Source organism: Phaethon aethereus (genome assembly GCF_964289735.1).
Source record: "Phaethon aethereus genome assembly, chromosome: 7".
Lineage (NCBI taxonomy): Eukaryota > Metazoa > Chordata > Aves > Phaethontiformes > Phaethontidae > Phaethon > Phaethon aethereus.
The window spans coordinates 8,565,878-8,575,799 of NC_138583.1; positions in this window are offsets into that span (position 1 = coordinate 8,565,878).

A 9,922-nucleotide genomic window follows, 5' to 3' on the forward strand; every position below is an offset into this window, starting at 1 on the left:
GCGCAGTTTTGGAGCCTGCAGCTTGCACAAAGCTGGAAGTTTGATACTTTTAATACCTTCCACTATATCTGGTTGTGTTTTATACTTAATGATGAGTGTTGTTTTTAGTTGCCATAGCATCAATTATGAGACTTCATGAATCAATTACTTAATTACAAAGTTTTTTCTACTAATTTTATGAGAAGTTGAAAATTTCCCTTTCTTTTAAAGCTATTCTAATTTAATAACAACCCAGAAACTCAAATTGGCCCTTGGCTAAAACTGAAGAATCCGTATTCTGCATGACAAATCAGATTTGTGATTACAAAAACTGGACAAGAAGTCATGTGTGTTGTGTGTCTGTGTCCTCAAGTACTTCATTGCTTTTTTTTTTTTGTGGGCTTTTTTCTTAGCCTGAGCTTAAAAAAAAGACAGTTTTAGCTGGTGCTTGTCTGTGAGGTTTTTTATTTGTATGTTTTAGTAGAGAATTTTTCGTGTACTTCCAGGTTTGAAAAGGTTCTTGGAAGTTCCCTAGACATAGGAAAATTTATAGGTGGTGTTTGATTTAAATCTTCATAATGTGTGTTCTGTATAAAACTCTACATTATTATGGTGTATTAGATCAACAGACTGTAGAAATAAATTCTTAATTTTGATTCAGTCATTTTGAAGCAAATATTTGACAGACCTCTGTGGATGACAGTTGTTTCTTTTAAGCTGTATGTAAATTGTTTTCATAACTGCAAGTGGAATTGAACATTTTTAATTGATAGGCACTTACCTAGGGCAGCTTAAAATGATGTTCTTAAATTGCTGGGTTTTTGTAAAGAAAAATCTTTCTGGTAGATACAGTGCATGTATGTACTGTACATTCCTGTTGGGAAGACATGAAGCTCCAAACTACTTCTACTGCTTACATGAGATTAAACCAACCAACCAAAAAAATCCAAACAAACTGACACCAAAGCAAAACACATTTGTTGCTATTAGATGATGAAAGTCATTGGGACACTTCGAATTGTGGGCACAGTGATATAGAGAAAATAAATGTAACAGTGTCTTTCTCTCTTTTATATTACCAAATGATTGGATTTAATGCATTTTCCTGTTTGAACTCTTACACACGCTCTCTGACCTAGTCTCCCTTGCCTCTCCATTATCTGTGAATTTATTCCCATCCACATATCTTCTAATGAAAGAAATCTAATCATGGTCAGCATACAGCCTTGAATGTAAATAGGATATAGCTTATCAACTGATGCTCTGTAAAATAATTATGGCCATCATTTCACCTATTTTGTATGTGCTGTAGGTGGGCAAAAAACCTACTGCTCTAATAGCTGGAGACTGAAAAACAACAACAAAAACCAAACAAAAAACACCCCCAAACAAAGCCCCAGTCGTTTACCATGAAAATAGCTTTATTTTTCAATGCTTCCTTTGTCCTAAAACATGGAGCAGGAGAAATATATTGTATTGAGAGGGAGGAGTGGGAACAACCCCTTGCTCTTTTCCCCCTGCTCTCAAATATTTTTTCTTGGTGATACTTTTGTTGCAATTGCAAAAGATTTGAAAAATTTCAAGGAAAATTTTCCTTCTGGAGGGGAAAAATTTTAATTTGATAGCTTATATAAACTGATTAACCTCAGGACTACAGTGCAGTATAGCTGTCTGTATGCAAATATAAATAGATTTATACAGCTATTGTTACGGTAACTGTTACAGTGTAGACTAGATCTCCTCTGGGTATCAAACTTGTGGGGGTTCTTCTTTAAAAGACACTTGGGCAGATGACTGCTAAAAACGCAAACTTCACCTCCTGTACACAGTTAAGGCACTGTTGGGCACAATAGTGATGAGACTAGAAATAATTTTTGTTGTTATATTCCTCAGTGGAAACTTTAAGTTTGAATGTTATGCATTTTTCAGTTAGTGCTATAACTTAATGCTTTTCTTGTAGTTTTAAAGTGGTGTATACAGTCGGTATGTACAATATCATGGTTTAAAATAAAAGGTAAGAGATTAAGAAATTGTCACCTAACCGAAATGTCATGAAGCACATTTTTCTCCCTAATTAGGGAGAAAAGCTGCTAGATACTCTTCTGTGGTGGTGTGTTCCAAATGTGGTCCCAAAGCAGAGTTGTTCCAACATAACTTTTTTTTCCCCATGTTTAAAAAAAACAGCTTTTCTTACTGCTGATGCTGTGGTGTCACCAGTAAAATTCAGATGAGTGTCTGGCTTAAACTTGCAGCTTGAGGCCTTAGAATCAAAGCTAAATTTGGGTTGTTCAGTGCTTCCTAGTTCAGTGAATTTGTAGGGCTGTGAATAATCTGTCACAAAGGCTTATACCATTTTCTTGGCTTGTGAAACTACTGTCCTTTTTTCTGCGATTGTCAAAATAAGCATTATTCTGGGGAATAAAGAGGCTGCACATGCACCTATATATAGGCTTGCTTCATCTGTCTCTTACCTTCTGTTTTCTCACTTACTTGTCTTAATGGGGTTGGTGTTCGGCTGGATTTCATATGCACCAACCACAGAGGTGTGCTGTTCTGGGGCACTGTTGCCTGATACTGAAACTGATGAACCCCTGCAATGACCTAAGCCCTGACCAGCTGGCCTGATGGCTCACTGTGAAGGCAGCACCCTGGAAAGGTGACACATACCTACCCTGGCCATGGTGCTGCTACACACACAGCCCAGTGTAAAACCAGCCCTTGGAGAGGCAGCCGCTTGACTAGTTTGTGTCCTCTGGTATGCTAAGTGTAACCATGGGAAGACACTGCATGCTGGGGAGCACCTTATGCTGGCAGGCAAACTTCCAAGTCCTGCCATGGCTTCTGACATAAAGGGACCCTGAAATACATAGTCTGAAATATTGCTTTGTAGGGTGGGGCTGCTTTGTCCCACACTCTGGTCCTGTGGAAGTTTGTCCAAAATGGGCTGCTCTTGTTCCCATCCTTCCTCTACAAGATTTTACTGACAGCAATATGTGTGCTTAGTATAAAACCTGCCAGCTTAGTTTAGTAAAATGGTCTGTTTTTCTATGTTTAAACTTAGAAGAACCCCTATAAAATAACAGAAGAAAATAATCTTGCAAAATATGAAAGGAATAAATTCAAAACCATAATCTATTGTGAAATATCTCATAGCAGGTAAACAGGAATATGTAGAGCCTGGATATAAAGTGTGTTCTCTTTGCCAGCTGTGTTTGAAAATAGCTACTCAGAGAATCAACTTTGTACCAGCTAGCAAATTTTGTAGGATTTTTGTGGTATAACTCTGTCCCTTGCCTAATTTTTGGTTTGGTATCCCCTTGTTAATGAACTGGAATTCTTACAAACTTCAGTTGCTGGGGAATGTTTCAAGGCTGGCTAACTTCCCCCCTTAAGGGACCAAGGGAAGGGATTTAATCTCTTGGCTTTCTCTCTCCCTCAGAGTAACTTCCCAGCCACTCTGGGCTTCACTCCCAGACTCCCTTCAGTTCCATCCTTAGGGATATGTTTGTCCTTGAGGCTCCTAAATTCAGTTAGCTAACATATGTTAAGGTAATTGTTAAGACAAGACAGCTTGGTTTTGACTCATGTTAGCATCTCATGTTCAGCCCTTGATTTCAATACAAAAAATAATTTTAACTTGTTAACATGAGTTAAAACCTGGGTTGCCTTGCCTTTGCTTCTGTTTTATCTCAGTTGGCCTTTCTAAGATCAAAGTAAATCTTTTTTTTCAATGTAGATATTTGTCCTCCTGAAGGAGTTGTAGTAACTGCTTTCCTAATAGCACAGGACAGTTTGCAGCTAGCTCTATGAGGGTTTAATCAGAAGGCTCTTCTTTCTTACAGCTTTAATTGACTTCTGCTTCTACTCTAGAATATTGTTCCAAGTCTGAATTAACGATAGACCTCCATTTAAAAGGAGCAGGGGTATCAAGTGGGGTAATGCTAGCTAGTGTGTGTTTTTAGGCCAAAAAAAATCTTCAGATTGGTAGTTGAGTCTGTAGTGAACCGTGCCAGTAACCAGATATGGTGGGTTTTGGGTGGTTTTTATGTTGGCATGGGATAATGGACCTCTACACACATGTACCTCTGAAACAGGAGCTGATTGGCAAGTAGGCTGGGTTAGAAGCCTATTTTAAGTCAGTGATGGTAGTATTTGAATTGCCATTTTTAAACTGCTATTTTGCTCAAATTATGGAATTTGAAAAAGAATTGACTGACCTAAAAACTTTTTTTCCTTAGCTGTTAATATCTTCACAAAATGCTTCCTTTCATATTTGAAAGGAAAATATACATTGTATGTAAAAGTACAGAAATTTTGTTAGTGAAAGAGGATTAGAGTTAATTTGCCTTCCACCTTCTCAGCGCAAATTCTATTCCTGTCTACATAATACTTGACTTAACCTTGAATTTTGGCTTATAGCATAGAATATTCCTTGAGGTGCTAGAGGTACTACTAAGTGGTCCATCTGCAAAGTGACCTAACAACAAACACTGAACGCCACAAGGTTTTGTTAAATTAAGCTTGTGGATTTCTACGCATGTGAAGAGCAAGCTGGCTTTTTGTCTGCCCTGCTTTCTCCGTGTTCTTAGTCTTTTAGTTAAGACTTTGAAGTTGTTTGGCGATTTGGATGTTGCTTTGGTAAAGCAAGTAACTGTCATAGCTGTTCTTTTTAAAACCCATTGCACACAGTTACAAAACAGGTTACCAATAACAAGTTGCGTACCCCTTGCTTCTTGCATGCAAGTCACTCGAATTTATAAATAGAACCGTACTGATAGACAGAACTTGGCCTATCCTCTTGTCCTCTTATGCGAGTTATTTTGATTTAAAAATAGAACTGTCCTAGAACTGATATGTATCAACGAGGCTGTGAAAGTTCACTTCCAGACACTACTGTAATTAAGCAGTAAGTTACAGGGAGCAGTGTGTGTCTTCTCATCAATCTAAAGATTTTAAAGTATGGTAGTATTAACTTCAGTTTTTCAACCGTCACACTTGCAACTTCAGTCACACTTCTGCATGTTGTTGCTTTGCTGTAGCTTATCAAAACATATGCAAAATGTGTACTTCGTGTACTTCCACAAAGAAATAACTGTTGTGACCATTCTAGAAAAGAAAACACTTCTGTGAGCAAGGACTATCTAGACAGAAGATAGTAACTGTAATTTATAATTTGTCAAACTGCTGTCTTGATCATAGCAGCGTTCCAGTATGTTTAAGCATTGATTTCTTCTGAATGCCAATGCTTCCTTAGCATATTTTAAGGTAATTCTGCATTGGTATTGCTCAGTCTTAATTTTGCTTTGCTTGCTTTTTTAGCTTAGCGTTCGATTGTAAAAGTTTAAATCTTCCTTGGTTTCTATGGTTTTGCAAAAAATAATTGCTTTTTTTATTCAGGTTTTGTGCTTGTGGCAGCACATTAATATGCATAAAAGACTTTTCTTGGATGTTTGAAAATCTTAATTTTTTTCAGGCAATCTTGTTTGGCTTTTCCCCTTCCACTTCACCTATCCTAGGCATTTAAATACAGTTACACTGAGTATGCTAAAAGCCTGCGGATGGAAGAAGGTTAGTCTGAATAATTTCTTTAATATAATTTAGAGATGGACAGATGTCAGCAGTCACTTGATAGTAGTTTTACTATCAAAGATAATTTGTGAGCTCTGCAGAGGAATAAAGTTGAAACGCATGACTTGAAGACTTTTTTTTTTTCCCCTAAAAGACTTTCCCAAAAAATCTCTTGTATATTTCTGTTAAGTACTCTTCTAATACTTAGCTTCTCCTTTAGTGGTTTTACCTGGAGTAAAAGAACTTGGCAAATTTTTTTGTGGAAAGGAGGAAATGAAAAAAACCAAACTTGCATAAAAGGGTCTAAATGTTGACATACGAATGATTACTTCAAATGGCAGAAGATAGATTCATTATGCTTTTTTTCAGGAAGGTTGCTGTGGTTAGCTGAGCAATATGGGGGGAGAGGCAGTACGAGAGCTTTTCCTACCTCTTACAGCATCTTGTGACTATAAAATTCTTCTATTGCTCATCTGGATTTTTCCTTCATGTTCTAAGTATACCAGTGCTTGGGAGGTTACTCATTTTTCAGAAAATGAGAGAGAAAACAGGAAAAATTAAAGGAGTTGTGAAATAGGTAGCCACCGAAGGTATTGATGGTTCAGAAATAATTAAGTTTTCTGTGAGTTAGGAACAGGACATGAGTCCTAAAACCTAATAAAGTTTCCATTTCATGGGCTGGACTCAGAGGTGCACAGCTAAATAACCGAATTTCAGCAGGAACCTGTAATTTTCCTCTGTCTGCATGCCTGAGCTCAGTGAATGGTTTGAATCTGTCAGCTTCTTGACAGGTAACAGGTTGCTCTAGAAAGAGGAATTTTTTCTTTTTTATTCCTGAAGAAGCATGACTCTTCTTTATGACCTTTTTAAATCTAAAGTAAAACAGAATTACTTTAGATGCATACAATTAGCTAAGCATGCCACAGATTAGAGGCTTTCTCTTAGCTAGCCAGTTTAATGTATCCAAGCCTTAACTTTGTTTTTAGAAGACACACTTGAATTGTGCTTGAACTCTACTGTTTTGACTTATTTCAGAAAATAATGTGTTGTCCAGGGGATGCGCACATAGTAAAAAATAGTCTTGAAGAAAGGAGGTTTGTTCTGCACGTCTATTAGGATAGGAGGGTATTTTGAGTGTTTAAGCATTGTTTTACTCACTGTTAACCAGCAGAGAGCACTTTAGTTTATAACATAACATATATAAAAAATGTGAAATTGGGAAAGGCTGAGCTTCCTTTTTGAGACGGCCATTAAAAACAAATTGCCTGTGAAAATTAAATTCTTGGCTTTGTGCATTATCGACAGTGTTTGTGTTGTACAAAAATACTGCTTTATAACTATAAATTTTATCGTAGGCCAAAGACTTAAGGGAAAATTCGAGGTAAATTTTATCAATAGTCTCTTGATAGTGTTTATTTAAACCCTGCACCTCGTGAGGTCCAGTTCCTCAAAATATCAGCCTTACCAGGCTGATGTGGAGAATTACCTCCCTAGTTTGGAGCCCCAGGTTCAGATTGTGCCGGTTTGTTTCCAGCGCATGAAGACAGTGAGCACAAGGACTTGTTGCCAACGCACAGAAAACGGTTTCTGTGTGGTGGTGCTGTTGTGGTTGCTCACTGAAATTCATTTGTAGAGAATAATACAAGGAGAAAGCTTTGAGGACTTTTTCATATGAATCAGTGTGTTAAATCTTTTTTTTCTTAGTCTATGGTATGCGTATTGGTTGTCATGAGTGAAATGCTACTGAAATGAGGGTGAAGGGTGGGAAGATGTGCAAAGATGGGAGGCAGGAGGATCCTGATAATCGACCTCAAGCCCTGCCCAACAAACCATGTATTAATTGGACATTGCCTGTTTAAAACAAACAAAACTACCATGCCTCTCTCACCCCCCAAAAAACCAACCCGAAAACCAAAACTCCCACAAGAAAACAAAACCCCTCATTTGTCACTTGGCACCTCTGGTGTGACTGGAGTCCTTGGAAATGGGCAACCTGCTGTTTTGCTAACTCGGGTCCACAGTATGTGTGTGGTGGATGGGGCTGTTGTGTGATGTCTCCTGTTCCACTCTCTCACCTTGCCCTCCTGAAGCTAAGCTTGATGGGAGGGTAGAGATCCGAAGGGGCAAGGTCAATATAGGAATCTGTGGATGTACCTGAAGAGAGGTGCATAGTCGTAAATGTGATAATGACATAATTTAGACGTCTTGAATGACTGCTGTCATGGCTGTTGGTAATGTGCAGGTTGTGTGTAATGTGTTTTAATGGGCACAGAGGGGAAAGAATTACTGCAATGAAGTCTCTGACCTCTCCTGATTTTTTTTTTCCATGAGACTTGTAGCGAAGTAGCCAAAGCATTCTGCAGAGTAGGTCACAGCATGTGGAAACATGATCTGTATCCTGCCAGTCATGCACATACATGAGGCACGTAACATTTCTGTGAGAGCTGCATTAGTAGAGAGACCATACAAATCCTGTCATAGGAACAGGCATACAAGGGAGGAGCAAGCTCTCACAGGCAGGGATAGTTGTGAATATGTGTTTTTGCTGAATTATTATTGCTGCTTTTATGAGATGAATAATTAATATTATAAACCTTATTGTTCAAAGTGGCAATTTGCAGGTCCTTTGGATGAGGATATGGAGCTGTTGGAAATAAATATCTCATCTAGCAATTTCTTCAGCAGCGTGTTGTGCCTTTTATTGTTTGAATCTGCCTGGGAGTGGCTTTAAGATCCAGTAACTTGATCTTTTATCACTCTTGGAGGCTTCCTTTTCTGGTATGCCCTGATGCATTCAACACATGTCGGTATTGTATGCGACCGGCAATCAGAGTGATTCAAGCTTGCTTTCTCCGTCTGTGAGAAACGGCAAATCATCTGCTGGTGAACGCTTCTCAGACTTGTCAGCCGTCTGCAGCTAATTTCTGTGTGGCTCATCAACCCCATTTAAGAGACTGGAAGCACTGTGGATGACCAAGCTAGAAAGCGTCGACAAGATCTTATCTCAGGAGTAAAGACTAGTTAAGATGAGAGAAGAAAACGTTTTTTCTTTTCTTTAGAGGAATCAGACTGATGTGAGAACACCCAGTTTCTCACTGAGGAAAACAGAGCAAGGCTATGAGCAATTCAAGGCTGTGCAGGAGGAGCAGAGACTGCCTTTAAACAGCAGTTATTCTGTTACTTGTCTGAGAAACGTCAGCAGATGGACTTCGGTTTCAGTCCTGTGAATATTTGCAGTGGCTTTGCATGTTGGAATACAAGCAGTGATCTCTTTTATTCCCCTTCTCCTGTATATTTACCTGCTGAAAAATGAGTGAGGAAGCGAAGGAGAAAAATGCTAAACCAGCTCACAGGAAAAAGAAAGGAAAAAAGGTAACTCCCTGTATAGACAGTCTCCTGTAATGCCTTTTTGTAGTCATTTTGTGTTCTAGCAATTTGCTTCTGGGTGTGGAGTGGCTTTGGTTTGATAATTTGTTTACAATAAGGATGATGGTAGAATAGGGATGGTTTTGTTTATGCTAGATGCTGATGGGTGTGTTCTTTGCTAGAATCAGTAATATCATCACAACTCAGTTGTTTTGCATGGTTTAAATATTCTAGTGTTTAAATATGTTAGTTACAGAATTTCAATGTGGTTATAATTTTCATAGTATATTCCAAACACAGGATTAACAAGTGAACAGGTATCTAAATGAAGCCTTTTTTAAAGGAGAGACTGATAATCAACATGTGCTCTTGTAAATGGGTATTATGGACATTGCTAAGAAAAGCAAGTTTTACAATAAGCTTTTGTTTTTAAAAGCAATGTTTTTTACTGTATGTCACTTTGATCAGTTTTATATATTTTGGGGGCTTGGAAATACTGTGGTTAAACTAAACTCTGGAATAAAATTCCAGTTTCAGTGGAGCTAATTTATGTTATGGTGTAAGTCTTTTGCTCGAGACTGTACTTAGAAAGAATTTGATTATTACTTTCTATGTTGCAGCTTTTTTGTTTTCCTGATATCCATGTAGTTTCCCCCTCCCATTTCAAAATGAATGACTTTCATGTGTTTACACTGAAGAGCCAGATTGTTAAAGCTAGGAGGTTGAGTTCTTTGGTTTTTTCTAAGTCATATTTGAAAATTTAACTCATTATATTAATTTATAACGTGAATTTCCTTGAGTACTGTAGAAAAAGACATCCAAAACGTTTATCACTGTTGCAGAGAATATATTCAGACTCCCACCCTTTATTTTCAGAGTGTATGTGTGCCTTCCTACCATACCAAAGCGTATGCCAGCCTCATAGTTAATCAATTTCCTTGGCAAAGGATTCGGTAAAGACTGTTGAAAAAGCAAATTAAACCAAATTGGCCCCTCTATTCTCCCAGAA